This window comes from Micropterus dolomieu, linkage group LG09 (assembly GCF_021292245.1).
Source record: "Micropterus dolomieu isolate WLL.071019.BEF.003 ecotype Adirondacks linkage group LG09, ASM2129224v1, whole genome shotgun sequence".
NCBI lineage: Eukaryota > Metazoa > Chordata > Actinopteri > Centrarchiformes > Centrarchidae > Micropterus > Micropterus dolomieu.
In genome coordinates, this window is record NC_060158.1 from 30,136,605 (window position 1) to 30,155,166 (window position 18,562).

Below are 18,562 nucleotides of genomic sequence, written 5' to 3' on the forward strand. Positions count from 1 at the left end.
AATCGACCATAATGTTGATAGTGCTGCAGGCTCGCTGCGAATGACACTCAACTCTAATGTAAATGCTCCGTACTTGTATAGCGCCTTTCTAGTCTTTTCGACCACTCAAAGTGCTTTTACACTACATCCACCAGTCACACACATTCATACACTGAGCCTAAGTGCTCAGACAGAAACTAACATTCACACTCACTCATACACTGGCGGAATAGCCGCCAGGGGCAAATCGGGGTTCCGTATCTTGCCCAAGGACACTTCGACACGCAACCAGGGGGAGCCAGGGATTGAACCACCGACCTTGCGATTAACGGCCAACCCGCTCTACCTCCTGAGCCACAGCCGCCCCAACTCTAGCCCCTCTAAAAAAGAAAATACTAAAACAAAGACAGTTAGCAACTTATAGGAAGGCCCTCCGTAATGCCAGAGCAGCGTACTACTCGTCATTAATAGAGGAAAATAGGAACAACCCCAGGTTTCTTTTCAGCACTGTAGCCAGGCTGACAGAGAGTCACAGCTCTATTGAGCCAAGTATTCCCATAGCTCTCAGTAGTTATGACTTCATGAGCTTCTTTAATGATAAAATTCTAACTATTAGAACCAAAATTCACCAAGACCTGCCCTCAACTGGCATCGACTTACCTCTAAACTCAGGAACCTTAGAAACAGCTGTAAAACCAGATATATGTTTAGACTGCTTTGCTTCCCTCAATCTTTACTAACTAACTTCAGTAATTTCTTCATCTAAACCATCGTCCTGCCTCTTAGACCCCATCCCGACAAGGCTGCTTAAAGAAGTTTTACCCCTAGTCAGCACTTCTATACTAGATATGATCAATCTATCTTTATCAACAGGCTATGTACCACAGTACTTTAAAGTAGCTGTAATTAAACCTCTTCTGAAAAAGCCCAATCTTGATCCAGATGTTTTAGCCAACTATAGACCTATATCTAACCTTCCATTTCTCTCTAAGGTCCTGGAGAAAGCAGTTGCTAAACAGCTGTGTGACTTTCTACATAGCAATAGTTTATTTGAGGATTTTCAGTCAGGATTTAGAGCTCATCATAGCACAGAGACAGCACTGGTGAAAATTACTAATGACCTCCTAATTGCATCAGACAAAGGACTTGTCTCTGTTCTGTTTTTTTAGATCTTAGTGCTGCATTTGATACCGTTGACCATCAGATCCTATTTCAAAGACTGGCCCATTTCATTGGCATTAAAGGAACCGCTCTAAGCTGGTTTAAGTCATATTTATCAGATCGATTTCAGTTTGTACATGTTAACGATGAGTTCTCCATGCACGCCAAAGTTAGTCATGGGATCTGTCCTCGGACCAGTCCTGTTCACTTTATATATGCTTGCTCAGGAAACACTCCATAAACTTTCTTTGTTATGCAGATGATACTCAGTTATATCTATCAATCAAGCCAGATGAAACTCATCAGTTAGCTAAACTTCAAATGTGCTTTCAGGATGTTAAAACCTGGATGAACTGTAATTTTCTAATGTTAAACTCAGATAAAACTGAAGTTATTGTTCTGGGGCCCAAGCACCTCCGTGATGCATTATCTAAAGATATAGTTTCCCTGGATGGCATCACCCTGGCCTCCAGCACCACTGTGAGGAATCATGTTGTTTAAGTCTCACATTAAGCAAATTTCAAGGACCGCCTTTTTTCACCTACATAATATTGCCAAAATCAGGAACATCCTGTCTAAAAATGATGCAGAAAAACTAGTCCATGCATTTGTTACTTCTAGGATTACTGCAATTCCTTATTATCAGGCTGCTCAAAAAAGTCCATTAAGACTCTTCAGCTGATCCAGAATGCTGCAGCACGTCTTCTGACAGGAACCAGGAAAAGAGATCACATTTCTCCTGTTTTAGCTTCTCTGCATTGGCTTCCAGTAAAATCCAGAATAGAATTTAAAATAATTCTTCTTACCTACAAAGCTCTTAATGGTCAGGCACCATCTTATCTTAAAGAGCTCATAGTACCTTACTATCCTACCAGAGCACTGCGCTCCCAGAATGCAGGGTTACTTGTGGTTCCTAGAATCTCCAAAAGTAGAATGGGAGCCAGAGCGTTCAGCTATCAAGCTCCTCTCCTGTGGAACCAGGTTCCAGTTTGGGTTCAGGAGGCAGACACCATCTCCACATTTAAGACTAGGCTTAAGACTTTCCTCTTTGATAAAGCTTATAGTTAGGGCTGGCTCAGGTGAGTCCTGAACCATCCCTTAGTTATGCTGCTATAGGCCTAGACTGCCGGGGGACTTCCCATGATGCACTGAGCTCCTCTCTCCTCTACTTTCTCTCCCTCTGTATGCAACCTCATCCCATAATTGCATGTTACTAACACAACTTCTCCCCTTTCCCGTAGTCTTGTGCTTTCTCGTCCCTCTCCTCTCTCCTTCTATCACTTCCTGCAGGTGTTTCTGGCTCTGGAGCTGTGGAGTCTGGATCTGTGGTTGCGAGTCACCTGCTGCCCCCGTGGTCCTGCTCGACACCATCCGCTACAATTATTACTAGTCCTATTGTTATTATAATCATTAACATTACGATTATTATCATAAACATTACTGTACATATCTGTACCATTTTTCATTTAGTCTATAGCAACATCACCTTTACTGTCTGCACCTCTGGCTGCGTCTCTCTCCTTCCATCGCTCTCTCTCTCTCTCTCTCCCTCTCTCTCTTGCCCTCTCTTGCCATCTCTCTCTCTCTCGCCCCCCCTCTCTTTCTCTCCCCTTCACCCCCAACCGGTCAAGGCAGATATCCGCTCACCCTGAGCCATGGTTCTTCTCGAGGTTTCTGCCTCTTAAAAGGAAGTTTTTCCTTGCCTCTGTCTAGTGCTTGCTATTGTTGGGAATTGTTGGGCTTCTGTAAATAACATCACAGAGTATGGTGTAGACCTGCTCTTTTATGAAAAGCACTGTGGGATAACTGTTGTTGTGATTTGGTGCTATATAAATAAAAATGAATTGAATTGAATTTTGTTGTGTGTTTTGTATCAATGTCCTGCTGCAGAACCCAAGTGCGCTTCAGCTTGAGGTCACAAACAGATGGCCGAACATTCTCTTTCAGGATTTTTTGGTAGACAGCAGAATTCATGGTTCCATTTACCACAGCAAGTCTTCCAGGTCTTGAAGCAGCAAAACAGCCCCAGAACATCACATTACCACCACCATATTTAACTGTTGGTAGGATGTTCCTTTTCTGAAATACTGTGTTACTTTTACGGAAGATGTAATGGGACACACACCTTCCAAAAAGTTCAGCTTTTGTCTTGTCAGTCCACATAGTACTTTCCCAAAAGCCTTGGGGATCATCAAAATGTTTTCTGGCAAAACTGAAACAAGACTTTATGTTCTTTTTGCTCAGCAGTGGTTTACTATGGAGGGATTATTGGGTCAGATCTAAAACTAAAAGTCGAAATCGGAAACTAAAAGTCTAAATCAAAAACTAAAAGTCGAAGTCAAAAATGAATTTGGTATTTAGGATTGGGCATTTGGTATTTAGGATAGGGCATTTTGTATTTAGGATTGGGCATTTAGTCATTTAGCCATTTAGGATTGAGGATTAGGGGATTTAGGATTGGGGATTGGGGGATTTAGGATTGGGAATTTGGGGATTTAGGATTGGGGTTTTGGGATTGGGGTTTTGGGGATTGAGTCATGTTCATGTATGCAAATGAGGAGGCGTGACCCAAAGGCTGCAGGGAGGGTTTGGAACAGCTGAGGCGCAGAGGCACTTTATGGACTGCAGGGGGAGCAAGCAGAAGGAGTGAGCAGGGCTGGAGGGAGGACTGTCATTTATAATACCATAACTAAAAGTGTACGGCATTTCTGTCCATGTGGACTCACACACAAAGTCAGCAGTGAAAGGAATGCTATTCATCTGACGAGAAAGCAGCAGACAGTACAGCAGGTAAGATATGATAACATTAGCAAGTTAGCTATATTAGGCTAACTGTTGCTGACATGCATAAGTTATGTTACTGTCGGTACATGCAGGTTTTAATTGCAGCTATTAACCTTGCTGTGGGCTGTGTGTATAAACTGTAAAAAAAATAACGCGTAGAAGCTGTGTTTCTGGGTAATAGCACCAGGCTGGGCAGGTGACAGGTATGTGTTTACAGTGTTTGTGTGCTCTGAAAAACATAACAGCACAGCTATAAAGTCTCAGTCGGCAGACCTAGTATGGTATTATTACAAAGCACACATATGGATGTTACGTTGAGGCCTGATAGACATTCGCTAATCAGAAACAGAGGACACTACCTGCATCACTGCCTGTCATTTGACCAGGGAGTGAATGGTGATTAATGTGATTGTCATCAGTGTTTTCCTAGTGTTTGTTTTTGCCCCATGCTCAGCTACATCTAAACACCTTAATGGGTTCATAGGTTCATAACACAGGCACCCCTTTTAAAAAGGCTGTTGCTGGAAGGCTGTAGGGAATGAGTAGCCAATCACTGGCCAGTAGGGGTCTCACACGCTCTATTCTGCCCGGCAACACGACGAGTAAGAGGCCAGTTTGTCTGCAGCACGGAGCATTGTCAGCAGCACGGAGAATAGCAAGCTCACGGAGAAACTTAGCACCACAGTTCAGTGTTAGTTTTAGTTCAGGAGGGATTTGTGCGTCCATAAAACCATTTCTGTCTTGTTGCTGCATTTACCGAATGGTGTGTTGACAGTATTAAGCTATGTAAAATGTGTAGCAGTCCATTCTGTTCGAATGAGAAGTTTTATTATAGATTGTCTTTATTGTTCAGTGTCACTGTTCATGGATGCTGCCCGCATGTTAGAACCGTGTAGCCAGAATATTCTTCAAAGGAAATGCTAAGGATGTTACAGATAACATAGAAAAAGTATATTGTTTAGTATTGTAATTGTAATTGTAATTTTCTGTGTACCTTTATTTACTACATATTATTTGTATTCTGTTTATGGTTTCAGAAACCACAAATCTCATCATTGCCAGTAGATTATACTGTATGCACCTTAAGGAGAAAATAAAGGAAACGTTCATTGCAACAAGCCCTGGTTATTGGAGCCGCTCTCTGTAAAGGCAAACCCAGAGTCGTGACCCGACTCTCCACGGCGATTTGAATTATCCACCACGCAACACATTCACTATTTTTCATTGGTCCTTCGAGCCGGATAAGCCCATTACTGTGAGAAATGCAACACCCTGAGTCAGATGAGGTGGTCGAGCGACCCAGAAGACAGGGAACAGTCCCTGCCCACCTATGAGACTATGACCTAACCGGACCAGGGTCCCAGAAGCGGTTCCAAACCCAAGTACACAAGAATTAAATTTTCAATTCAGTTTTATTTATATAGCGCCAAATCACAACAGTTATCTCACAGCGCTTTTCATAAAAGAGCAGGTCTAGACCATACTCTGTGATGTTATTTACAGAAGCCCAACAATTCCCACCAAGACCAAGAACTAGGCGACAGAGGCAAGGAAAAACTTCCTTTTAAAGAGGCAGAAACCTCAAGCAGAACCATGGCTCAGGGTGGGCGGCCATCTGCCTCGACCGGTTGGGGGTGAAGGAGAGAGAGAGAGAGAGAGAGAGAGAGGGGAGGGAGGCAGCCTACACAATATACACACAGAGGTACAGACAGTAAAGGTGATGTTGCTATAGACTAAATGAAAAATGGTACAGATATACAGTAGTGTTAATGATAATAATCGTAATGTTAATGATTATAATAACAATAATAACAACAGGACTAGTAACAATAATTTACCAGAGGGTGTCGAGCAGGACCACGGGGGCAGCAGGTGACTCGCAACCACAGATCCAGACTCCACAGCTCCAGAGCAAGAAACACCTGCAGGAAGTGATAGGAGGAGAGAGGAGAGGGACGAGAAAGCACAAGACTACAGGAAAGGGGAGAAGTCGAGTTAGTAACATGCATTAATGTGATGAGGTTGCATACAGAGGGAGAGAAAGTAGAGGACAGAGGTGCTCAGTGCATCATGGGAAATTCCCCAACAGTCTAGGCCTATAGCAGCATAACTAAGGGATGGTTCAGGACTCACCTGAGCCAGCCCTAACTATAAGCTTTATCAAAGAGGAAAGTCTTAAGCCTAGTCTTAAATGTGGAGATGGTGTCTGCCTCCTGAACCCAAACTGGAACCTGGTTCCACAGGAGAGGAGCTTGATAGCTGAACGCTCTGGCTCCCATTATACTTTTGGAGACTCTAGGAACCACAAGTAACCCTGCATTCTGGGAGTGCAGTGCTCTGGTGGGGTAGTAAGGTACTATGAGCTCTTTAAGATAAGATGGTGCCTGACCATTAAGAGCTTTGTAGGTGGGAAAAAGGATTTTAAATTCTATTCTGGATTTTACAGGAAGCCAATGCAGAGAAGCTAAGACAGGAGAAATGTGATCTCTTTTCCTGGTTCCTGTCAGAAGACGTGGTGCAGCATTCTGGATCAGGAATAATAAGGAATTGCGGTAATCCAGCCCAGAAGTAACAAATGCATGGACTAGTTTTTCTGCATCATTTTTAGACAGGATGTTCCTGATTTTCGCAATATTACGTAGGTAAAAAAAAGGCGGTCCTTGAAATTTGCTTAATGTGAGACTTAAACGACGTGTCCTGATCAAAGATAACTCCAAGATTCCTCACAGTGGTGCTGGAGTGCAGGGTGATGCCATCAAAGGAAACTATGGCGTTATTTTTTTGTCAAATGTTATGAGCGTGTAAGACATGCTCACGAAACTCGCACATTATGTTATTTCACACACGCAAAAATTAACCTTCAGCTGGCATGATAAAATTACTCGCGCACAAATTCAACAACCGAGAGTTGTACAGGTAGCTGCGAGCGAGCGCCTGGCATACTCTCATAGGTTAACTCTGCTTGTACAGTGGAACCTGCTCGCGCGCAGCAGACTTCTGCTCGCGGAGCGCTGTTTTGCTCGCTCAGCTGATTTCTGCTCGCTCGAGTCTACATGACTTTTGACAATTTGGGGGCGGGAACCAAGGAGGGCACTGACCCTCTTATGATTGGTCACTTTCATCGTGATCACAACCACAGGGACATCCTTATACCTTGATTGACAGCTCCCATTACAGGAAGCACGGAGTCAAAGACGGAGTTCAGTCGTTCAGTTAACACTGCACAGCGGATGGAATGGCGGCGACACCTGAAGATGTAGGCGTAAGTGATATTGATATATGATGGGGGCTGTGTGGTCTAACAATGTAGCAGTTTAATCTGAAATTTGTTTGGAACATGTAAGTAGCTGACATAGGCTAATCAACCTTAACTAGCAAGTTTTAGGCTGTGAGCTAGCAAACTCAGCAGGGGCTAACATTAGCTGTCTCTCAGCAAACTAGCATTTTAGTCAGTGCTGCATGCAATATATTAAGAAGTGTTAATTTCATGTTGTTTTATACTATAACAGGACATAGTCAGATGTGAGATTACTTCCAGGCTGATCATTAAATTAGAGTCAGTGCTTTCAAGAACGCCTCTTGACTTGGACTTCTTACAGTTTGCATGTCGGCGAGAGCTGTACCTCTGGGAACCACTGTCAAGGCATGTAAATGTCCCCCCAGATATTGTACAGACCTTAAGAGAGTTCCTCCAGCTGGTCATGGACCACATTGAAAATGCTGAAGTTACCAGCAATACTGTTGAAAACGTAGTTGGAGAGATGGGGCGTCCAAGGTACAATCTAGAGAAGGAGAGACTTGTTGAGCTTTTGGAGATAAATCTGTCTGTGGACTGCATCGCAAAGTTACTGTGCGTTTCAGCCAGTACAGTCAACAGACGGATGAGGGAGTTTGGTATCTCTGCCAGACAGAACTACAGCAATGCTACTGACCAGGAGCTTGATAATGCAGTCCAACGCATCAAAAATGAAATGCCCACAGCAGGCTATCGGATTTATCGGAGACTTTAGCCTTAAAGTACATGGGAATCCACGTCCAGTGGAGGAGAGTTACTGCATCAATGCATCGAGTGGACTCGCTTGGGATTCTTTCTAGACTGACTGGACTGGGCTGCATTGTGCGAAGAACTTACTCTGTCAGTGGGCCCCTTTCACTGTGGCATGTCGACACTAACCACAAACTGATCAGGTCAGTACTGTACAGTACAGATTATTGATTATTTATTTTGTTAAATACAATGATGCAGACACTGATAGATCTCAAAGCATAAGTATGTTGCCATGACATTTCTACAATAAAAATCCAGGTTGAAACTGGTAATGTAGGTCTTTATTTTGTGCCCATCAGGTACAACATTGTACTTTTTGGTGCAGTGGACGTCTACTCCAGGAAGGTAAGATTTCATTTCACTGGGACCTTCTGTGTAAGCAAATTTATTATGATGTACACCAAATAATTACATGTTGCATTCAGATAGCTGAAATACTACCCTGGTGATGTGGGAGAAAAAGTTATTATACAGCGTTCCACATGGTAGTAAGGGTCATTAAGGTGTGTTAAAATATCAGATTCCCTGCGGCATGAAGGGACCAGAGTGTAATCCAATTGCACATGTAAGATATTGACAAATAGTAAATGTACATTTATGAAAATGTCTCATAACATAGGTGGTGTGCTTGAATGCTGCAACAAACAATCGTGCATCAACCGCATTCACTGCCTTCAAAAAAGCAACTGAGAGGCATGGAATACCCTCAAGGTAAATTTTTGCAGGCTTCAAGGTACAGACACAAACATGATGGATGTTATATTTTAAGAAATAATTTACTGTAAACTCAGGGTTCTCAGGGATTATAATTTTAAATGTTTCCTCACAACACTCTACTTCCTTCGGCTCTCCCTGTCATAGCCTTACCCATCCATTATATTACCTGCTTGTACTGATCTCTAGTGGTCAGCGAATATATGCTGAACACGTTTATCGTGACATATGTATAGATATATAAACACAGACACACTTTGACATAATGTAGCACTTTAGTTCCGTGTATTGTGAATCACTGACACACTGGTCATCTGTGTGTGCACTTCAGGGTGAGAGGTGATCAGGGAGTGGAGAATGTTGAAATAGCCCGATATATGTTCACTGTCCGTGGAACTGATCGAGGAAGCTTCATGTCAGGAAAAAGCGTCCATAATCAAAGGTTTTTCTTTTTGTATTTTGGATGCTTTTACCAAGCTAATAAAGAGGTCTATTGTGTGTAAAATCATAACATACTAACATTTTCTCATGTTATCAAGTCCTTGATGGTTAAAATAATAATTTCTAAATCCGTAGGATTGAACGTTTGTGGCGGGATGTCAGAACATGTGTGATATCAAAATATTACAACGAACTCCACAGCCTAGAGATGGCTCACCTTCTTGATGTGTCCTCCAGAGGTATAAGTTTGTCTCATCATATTGTGCCATTTATCGTCTACTTTCTGTAGATTGTTATTATTTAATCCTAGTACCCATTCCATACAGGAGGTCTTTATCCCCTGCCAGGCCGTTATTGTAAATAAGTAGAAATGGTTAAATACTGGAAAAAAACAAATCAATGAGATGTATTTACAAAAGTCTATTCAATGCTTAATGTTGCGTTTTCAGAGCTCACCTGTGAAATGTAGCATTCTCCTACCCTGTCCCTTTTATAGAAGATCTTTTGACAGTCCACCTGACATTCCTTCCTAAACTGAAGGCAGACCTGGAGGCTTTTGTGGAAGGTTGGAACAACCACCCACTGAGAACAGAAGGGAATAAAACTCCTGAGCAGATTTGGCACTCAGGAATGACGCTTCGACCAATTGACCAGCCAGAGAATCTTCAGGGTTTTTTTGTTTTTTTTCTTTTAAAACAACTCTAAGTTGCTACAGTAAATTTTATATCCAAAATGAGCTGTTAATGTAACTTTGAAATTCCCCACCAGGCTCTAAGCAGTGTAACACGCATCTTCAACTGGTGAAACAATCACAATTGATGCAAATGTTGGTAATACAGTTCATATGCACTGAGTAACCTCTTCATTAGGTACACTTGTACTGTTTAACACCAAAGAGAATATTTACGCACCTGATCAAATCAATTTGTTGCATAGTTATACAAACCCTAAATGTTTATATCTTCAGCTAATGTTGAAAAGCCAAACAATTGGGATGAACAGATTACATTAGATGCTGTAAACATGGGATGACTAATGATAGCAGCATTTTTCTGTCTTTCAGGATATTGAAGAGCCGGACATCGACTGGGATGTTGCAGCTGACTATGGAGAAGACGTGGATGGTGTGATAACAGTCCCTGAATTTGAGTGTTCATTGAATGAACAGCAGCTACTAGAGCTTCAGGTGCTGATTGAAGAAAATGGAGACACTGACACTAGAGACCTTTACCTCCTATGTCGTGAATATGTGCTTCAAGCTTTGTCAGGTGTTTAATGTTTGAAATCAGAAAGTGATGTAAATAAAATATACTTCAACCACAGTTAAATCTTTAGATTTATTCTTTTTAACAGTAGAACAACTTTGTACACAGTAGAAAATAGAAACAAAGCACAAAAAGGGTCAGGTAACAAGGCCCTTAAAATCCTACCTTAGTGTCTGCTGAACTCCGTAGAGCCTCAATCCCTCACGCAGCTGGTTCAAGATAGGGATCAGCCTCACCAGTGCATGCAAAGCGATGGCACTAATAAACAGTAAGAAAATAATACTGTATTGATTCAGAGTGAAATTGTTAACACAGCAGCATAGCATTTTGTGAGAAATATTTCAATACTAATACTAATAATAGATGTGTCAACTTTCTTTTCAAGTGACATCAAGATATCTGATGCGCTACACAACAATATCAAAATAATATTGTTGAGAATTCAGTGCTACAGACCAAGGCAAGCATCATAATCCAATACCATTAAAAACTATTCTACAGCATGCCTGCCGAAGTGCTCATCGGTGTCCTCACTAATATCTGCATCTTCCTCCTTTGTACTGCTGTAAAGATCAATAATAACAAAACATTCCATAAACAGGTAACCTTAATCCATCATCTGTCCAAATTCTTTAATAAAAGGGGGGGTGATGAGGGGACTCTACAGTGGGATTAAGCATTTTAATCAAGTAGATACAAAATGCATTAAACTTTGTAAGATACTAAGAAGAAACTTAGAAAAGCTTTTACCTCTCCCCGCAGACACTTGCATGCACATAGATGTCGTCTTTTGTAAATAGTTGACTGCACAATGGACAAGCAACCTATGAAAATAAGAAATAACCGTGTTAAATTATCCATTAAAAATGCAGATGTACCGTTTCAGAGGTCAGATGTAAACATGCTCTTTGATGAGAACAGATCATGTAAAACATTTCACTGGTTAATTCTTAAAACCTAAATCTTAAGAAGAAACACAAGCAATTTGATGGAGCACTGCAGTTTGCTCACCTTACTCTCCAAATGTGATGGCTGCACATCACCAGATGCCTGTAAAACATTACTGGGTCATTCACATTAAATATATTGCAAATAAAATCATAAATGTATGGCTCAATAATATGAAATACTATGTATGATCTCTTCATTTGTATTGATAGCTTACCACTTCATCGTCCAACTTGATAATGTCATCATCACAGTGGGTCTATAAAATTAAATATCAAGACTGATGACTTACAAAAAACAATCGCTAAACAACAGTGCCAGAAGCAATTGTGGGTTAAGCTGACAGGGACACTGCTAACAGGGTCCCACCATCCAATAGTTGCTGTGAAATTTAAGAAATGACAACACCAACCTGTACATCAAATAAGGAGAAAGAACATCAATGTTGTTTCAAGTCAGCAAGCCATACCTCAACCTTGACTTTAGACTGGATACATGTCTTGACACGAAGACTGAGGAGCTGCAGGGGCACATACTCCTGGCATGACACACACCGGGCTTTCGGCATGGCCTGGAACTCCAGAGCTGTGAAGGGTAGGGGAGAAATGTCCAGTGTGTTCTGGAGGGGCATAATGTAGAGACAGCCCTTGCCTCCCTTCAGGTGTCAACAAGTTGAGTTTCCGTTGACCTGATCCTCCTGTTTAAGTTCAAGTTCCCTTGTTGGAAGGATCATAATTTTCAAACATGACAACTTTATAACAAACAAAAAGATTCAATAAATTTCCTTTGCTTGGAGAACAAAAGTCAACTTCAATCTCGTTTTTTACCCATGGCTTTGTGCAGCATCCAGGCACCCTCCAGTTCTGACATCTTTGGATACATCTCAGAAAGAATGTGTGTAATCTATGAATTTAAAGTATGTGAGTATGATTAGCAAATATTTATCAAATCAATGAGCTCAAGACAAATCTGTTCATTAGACCTATTGGCAGCATTCCAAGAATGAATTAAATGGTTTTGATTGCTAAGATTGGGGCTACTGTTTTCACCGGATATGCTGTTTCAGTATATGTTAATAATATTTTGTGCAAATTTGAGTTCTTACTTTATTAAGTGTCATACCACATACCTCATTATGGCCAGCATCCTCTGGGACATTTACAGTCCTTCTTCCTAACCCAGCTTGTAAAAGCATTAGCTCATCAGATGGTTTGGGGGTTCTCTCTGTTGGGCTGTCCAGAAGAAAGAATTGGATTGGCGTTGTTTTGGTGCCTGACCTTTTTTTGGACAATCACGAAGGAGTCCTTCACTTCTGCCTATCTTTAAATAGTCCAGGGAAACACCTGTAGAAAGAGGAGTAGATGAAATTAAAATTAATTTGAATCAGCAGTCAAACAACTGTGTGAGGAACTGAAGAGGGCTGTTGTTGAAACATCTGAGATGCATCCTTTGAACAACATCCAAATCTGGCCATATTCTGTTGAACTGCAGTTCCTGAAGGTGCCTGTGCAGGTCCACGCACCACATTGTGCTCTTGTGGTTCCTGGGATGTGTCCTGCCTGGATACCCTGGCTGAGCTTGACTGTACGTTGCACTGTCCCTGAACTTCATTGTTCATTCAACATAATTAATTCACTGACATCATGTAGCTTCTAATGTGTTATAGGCTAAATGAATAGGTGAGCTGTATGATAATGACAGCAACACTTCCATGATGAAAGCAATAAGTTGTTCCAAAAACAGTATTTATATATTGTTATATGTATATAAGGAAAGAAACATAATGTAATCAAACCACACATGTTGTCTAGAGCTGGCAACCTAATAAAGATAGTAACTCATGATACATACTGTTTGGTGTTGAATTATTCAATGTAGCTCTCAGCCTGGCCACCAAATTGAGGGCCATATTGCGCAAATTGTCCTAGAGGAATGGGGAGAAATAAATAAAGGTAACTGAAACAAACACCACCACAAATTAACTACTTTAACGTAATAAACATTTTAGAAAATAGTTAGTTATAGCACCTCCTCTCTTGCGTCCGCCATTTTTTCTTACATCTATAAGCGGGAAGATGGGTTGGACCACACAAAAATACAATAAGGGACAATGTGACCATGTGGCTAAGTTACCCAACATTCAAAACAGTATTTTACTGCATTGGATGTTAGCCTGCAAAATCCAATGCATTAAACCAGCGTCAATAAGAATAGCAGTTTGACATGTGAAAACAATTATGCTCTGATTTAGTTACCCTAACGTTAGTTGTCTAAGATGCAGTTTTTAAAGGTTAAAAGTTTTAAAATGCGTCTCAGGCGACCAGCATCACAAGTGTTGGCTAAGGCGCTAGCTACAAAACGGATAGGCTAAGTTAGCTAGCTAGTTACGTTACTTGTTGCTCAAAAGTATGTAACGTTAATGTTAACTTACTTAACAAAACGTAGGCTTCATCGTTCGCAATATACATCGATGACAATTGATTTAACTATGACCTGCACGGCATTTTATACATGGTCAGAGACATTTTATGTATATTAGAAAACTCATTCACTTACCCACTCTTCTTCGGTGGTAAGTTAACCCAACTCCGTGCTTCCTGTAATGGGAGCTGTCAATCAAGGTATAAGGATGTCCCTGTGGTTGTGTTCACAATGAAAGTGACCAATCATAAGAGGGTCAGTGCCCTCCTTGGTTCCCGCCCCCAAATTGTCAAAAGTCATGTAGACTCGAGCGAGCAGAAATCAGCTGAGCGAGCAAAACAGCGCTTCGCGAGCAGAAGTCTGCTGCGCGCGAGCAGGTTCCACTGTACAAGCAGAGTTAACCTATGAGAGTATGCCAGGCGCTCGCTCGCAGCTACCTGTACAACTCTCGGTTGTTGAATTTGTGCGCGAGTAATTTTATCATGCCAGCTGAAGGTTAATTTTTGCGTGTGTGAAATAACATAATGTGCTCGTGAGCATGTCTTACACGCTCATAACATTTGACAAAAAAATAACGCCATAGGAAGCTATATCTTTAAATAATGCGTCACGGAGGTGCTTGGGCCCCAGAACAATAACTTCAGTTTTATCTGAGTTTAACATTAGAAAAACACAGGCCATCCAGGTTTTAACATCCTAAAGGCACATTTGAAGTTTAGCTAACTGATTAGTTTCATCTGGCTTGATCGATAGATATAACTGAGTATCATCTGCATAACAATGAAAGTTTATGGAATATTTCCTGATAATATTGCCTAAAGGAAGCATATATAAAGTGAACAGGATTGGTCCGAGCACAGATCCTTGTGGAACTCCATGACTAACTTTGGCGTGCATGGAGGACTCATCATTAACATGTACAAACTGAAATCGACCTGATAAATAGGACTTAAACCAGCTTAGAGCTGTTCCTTTAATGCCAATGAAATGTTCAAGTTTCTGTAATAGGATCTGATGGTCAATGGTATCAAATGCAGCACTAAGATCTAGTAAAACCAGTACAGAGACAAGTCCTTTGTCTGATGCAATAAGGAGGTCGTTAGTAATTTTCACCAGTGCTGTCTCTGTTCTATGATGAGGTCTAAATCCTGACTTAAAATCCTCAAATAAACTATTGCTATGTAGAAAGCTGACACAGCTTTTTAGCAACTGCTTTCTCCAGGATCTTAGAGAGAAATGGAAGGTTAGATATAGGTCTATAGTTGGCTAAAACATCTGGATCAAGGTTGGGCTTTTTCAGAAGAGGTTTAATTACAGCTACTTTAAAGTACTGTGGCACATAGCCTGTTGATAGAGATAGACTGATCATATCTAGTATAGAAGTGCTGACTAGGGGTAAAACTTTAAACAGCCTAGTCGGGATGGGGTCTAAGAGGACGATGGTTTTGATGAAGAAATTACTGAAGTTAGTTGGTTAAGATTGAGGGAAGCAAAACAGTCTAAACATATATCTGGTTCTACAGCTGTTTCTAAGGTTCCTGAATTTAGAGATAAGTTGGTGCCAGTTAAGATTACGATTTTGGAGGGTGTGAAATTAGCATAGGAGTCCTCCGTTACTTTGTGACTTGATTAATGAATTTAGCTGATGGAATCGCATCCTTAAATTTAGCTACAGCACTATCAGACAGACATCTTGTATAAAAATTTTTGCCCAATGGCGTGTAGTTCAGCAATACAAACTCAAAAGTTATCAAACAGTGGTCGGATAAAGAGGGATTCTGTGGGAACACTATTAAATGTTCAATTTCAATACCATATACCAGAACAAGGTCGAAGGTGTGGTTAAAACAGTGAGTTGGTTCATGAACACTCTGAGAGAAGCCAATGGAATCTAACAGAGAGATAAACGCGGTACTAAAGCTGTCGTTCTCAACGTCCACGTATTAAAATCCCCTACAATAATAACTTTGTCTGTTTTAAGGACTAAAGTTGACAAAAACTCTGCAAATTCAGACGGGCCAGGTGCTCGGTACACTATAACAAAAAAAATTGGTTGCAGTGAAAACTTTGGGGTAGCCTAGTCAAAGTCCTGACCTGAATTAGATTGAGATGTTATGTCATGACTTTAAAAAAGCGGTATGGCTAAAACCCTCCTATGTGGCTGAATTACATCAGTTCTTCAAAGATGAGTGAGCCAAAACTCCTCCACAGCGGTGTAGGAGACTCATTGCCAGTTATCGCAAACGCTTGATTGCGGTTGTTGCTGCTAAGGGTGCCCCAACCAGTCATTAGATTTAGGGGGCAATCACTAAACCACACAGGGCCATGTAAGTTTGGATTTTTTCCCCCTTAATAATACAAACCTTCATTTAAAAACTGCATTTTGTGTATACTTGTGTTATCTTTGTCTAATATTTCAAATTGTTTGATGATCTGAAACATTTCAGTGTGACAAACATGCAAAAAAAATAAGAAATCAGAAAAGGGACAAACACCTTTTACATGACCACTGGACATCACTGGAATCACACATACGTCTATCTAGTACCCTAGCCAAATGATGTTTATCATATTATTCATACAATCAACGATATAAGAATGGATGTTGTTCTGTACACACCAACAGTGGTGTCTTATCAGAACTTTTGACATTTGAGGTTGTGGGTGACGATGCTTCTTATTTATGTCAATTAACATTGTTTGTTCTCTAGGGTGAATAAAATATCTGAAAGATTTCACAGTGCACAGCTCACCATTTAATTCACCATTAGCATACCTCCTCAACTCAAGCCTTCTCTCATTTCCCATTTTCACGGCCACTGTATCAGTCAAAAAATCTTTATTAAAATGTGCGTTACATAGGAAAATGTGGTGCTTTTCCTGTTGCCTGTCTTCCAAGGAATTTCAACCAGTGATTACAGACAGCCCAAAACTTTGTGTAATCCACTGTGTTGATTGCACCATTTCAATGCACACACAAAAATGCCATTGGGAAAATAAACACTAAACTAAGGTGGAGGAAACAAAAAATAAAATGGTTAGCTAACATTACTGCAGTAAGTTAGGTTAGCTAACTAACTAGAAAGACAATTTCACAGATAAACAGACATACCTACACAGAGAGATATAACAAAGTAAAATGCAAGATAAGTTGACAAGCTTTTTCAGTTTGGCGTTCGTATGCAGAGGCATGACATTGTGCCTGCTACAAACTTGGAGGTTGACATATTACCTGCAGATTCTACTACGTCATACGTCATCGTTCCGTTTTAGCAACTTAGCAACTTTGAGCACAAAATTAAAAAAAATATATATATAAAATATATTTAGCGAACAGTGTGACTAATAAACATTGTCAGAAAATGACATGAAGTGAAATATATCATATCATAATAATGCCAAAATACACTGGAGTGGGGCTATTTTAGCAGTACAGTATTGTAAAACAAGTATTAATTATTTTTGGCAATAAAAGTAAAAATAATACTTTTGGTTTACATATGTATATGGTTTCCTTTTTTTGTATGCTGCTGTATATAACACTGTGCTACTGCTACAACAGTAATGTTTTGCTAAATATATCTTTGCTGTTTCAACATTGCATTGGTGTTTACAGTGTACTTTTCAGCACCTCCTAGCAGATTACTTTCACTCTAGAACATTGTATGGAAATGTACACATAAGCCTATGAAAGACAAAAGAGCTTTAGATTTAGAACAACAGTGTGTAAATGGTCTATCAAAGAACTTACTATTTTGAAAAAAGTGTTTGCCATCTGATGCAAGTGCTTCATTTTCACATGTGTTTATGGCATTTTGAATGCAGTGTTTCATTTTGAAGGACATGAGGCATTTTGCATTTTGTGTGAGCAGTTTGGGGAATTATGTGTAGAGTTTTGAAAAAAGGAGACATAGTTTTGAAAACGTGTGTAATCAGTTGTAATAAACTGTATTGGGCAAAATAAGCTACTTGCAGATATATCTGCTTCAGCATTTATAACATGACTATGACTATGAAAAAGAAATACAGGGGTGGTGATGGAACAATGCACGCCTTAAGTGTGAGAGACCCGGGTTCAATTCCTATCTGTGACACTATGTCCACTAACGTGTCCCTGAGCAAGACACTTAACCCCTAGTTGCTCCTACTTGCAACCGCTGACCTAAATAACAATTGTAAGTCTCTTTGGATAAAAGCGTCAGTTAAATGAATGAGTAAATGTAAATGTAGAGAGTTGGATCCTTCCCTCATGTCATGAGTGTTGCATAGTTTGCCCACCAAAGGGCGTGCTGCAGCTCCTCTGTTAACAACCCTGCAGCACCACAGAAAAAAACATCAGCTGACCGCAGTCTACTGTAGCTCTGCCCCTGGTAGCGCTCTAAGAGCACTAAGTGTTCCCGGGTCTTTTGTCACATCAATTACATGACTTAAATATTAATAAAAACAGCCCTCATCACTTTTCCTCTTCGGAGACCTGACTTGATAACCCTCCCATTTTTCACTGCCCTCTCCATGCTTACAGCAATGTTACGGAAACCTAGTGTTGGAGGCTACGCTGCTGACAGACGTGAATGTAGATTTATTTCTGAGACAGCTTGGCAGTTCTAGCAACCGGTCCTCTCATTTCTCTCTAATTTATTATTCTAAATATTTTCTAACATTGCCAACAGCAGATAACGCTGCCTGTTGCTAAATTACCCACATACCTAACACTGTGTTTATCAGTGGAGGAGGCAAATGAGCAATTAAACTGTAGTTTTTGTAGTTACAGTCGGCGTGTCTGATATGATTAAACCAGAGG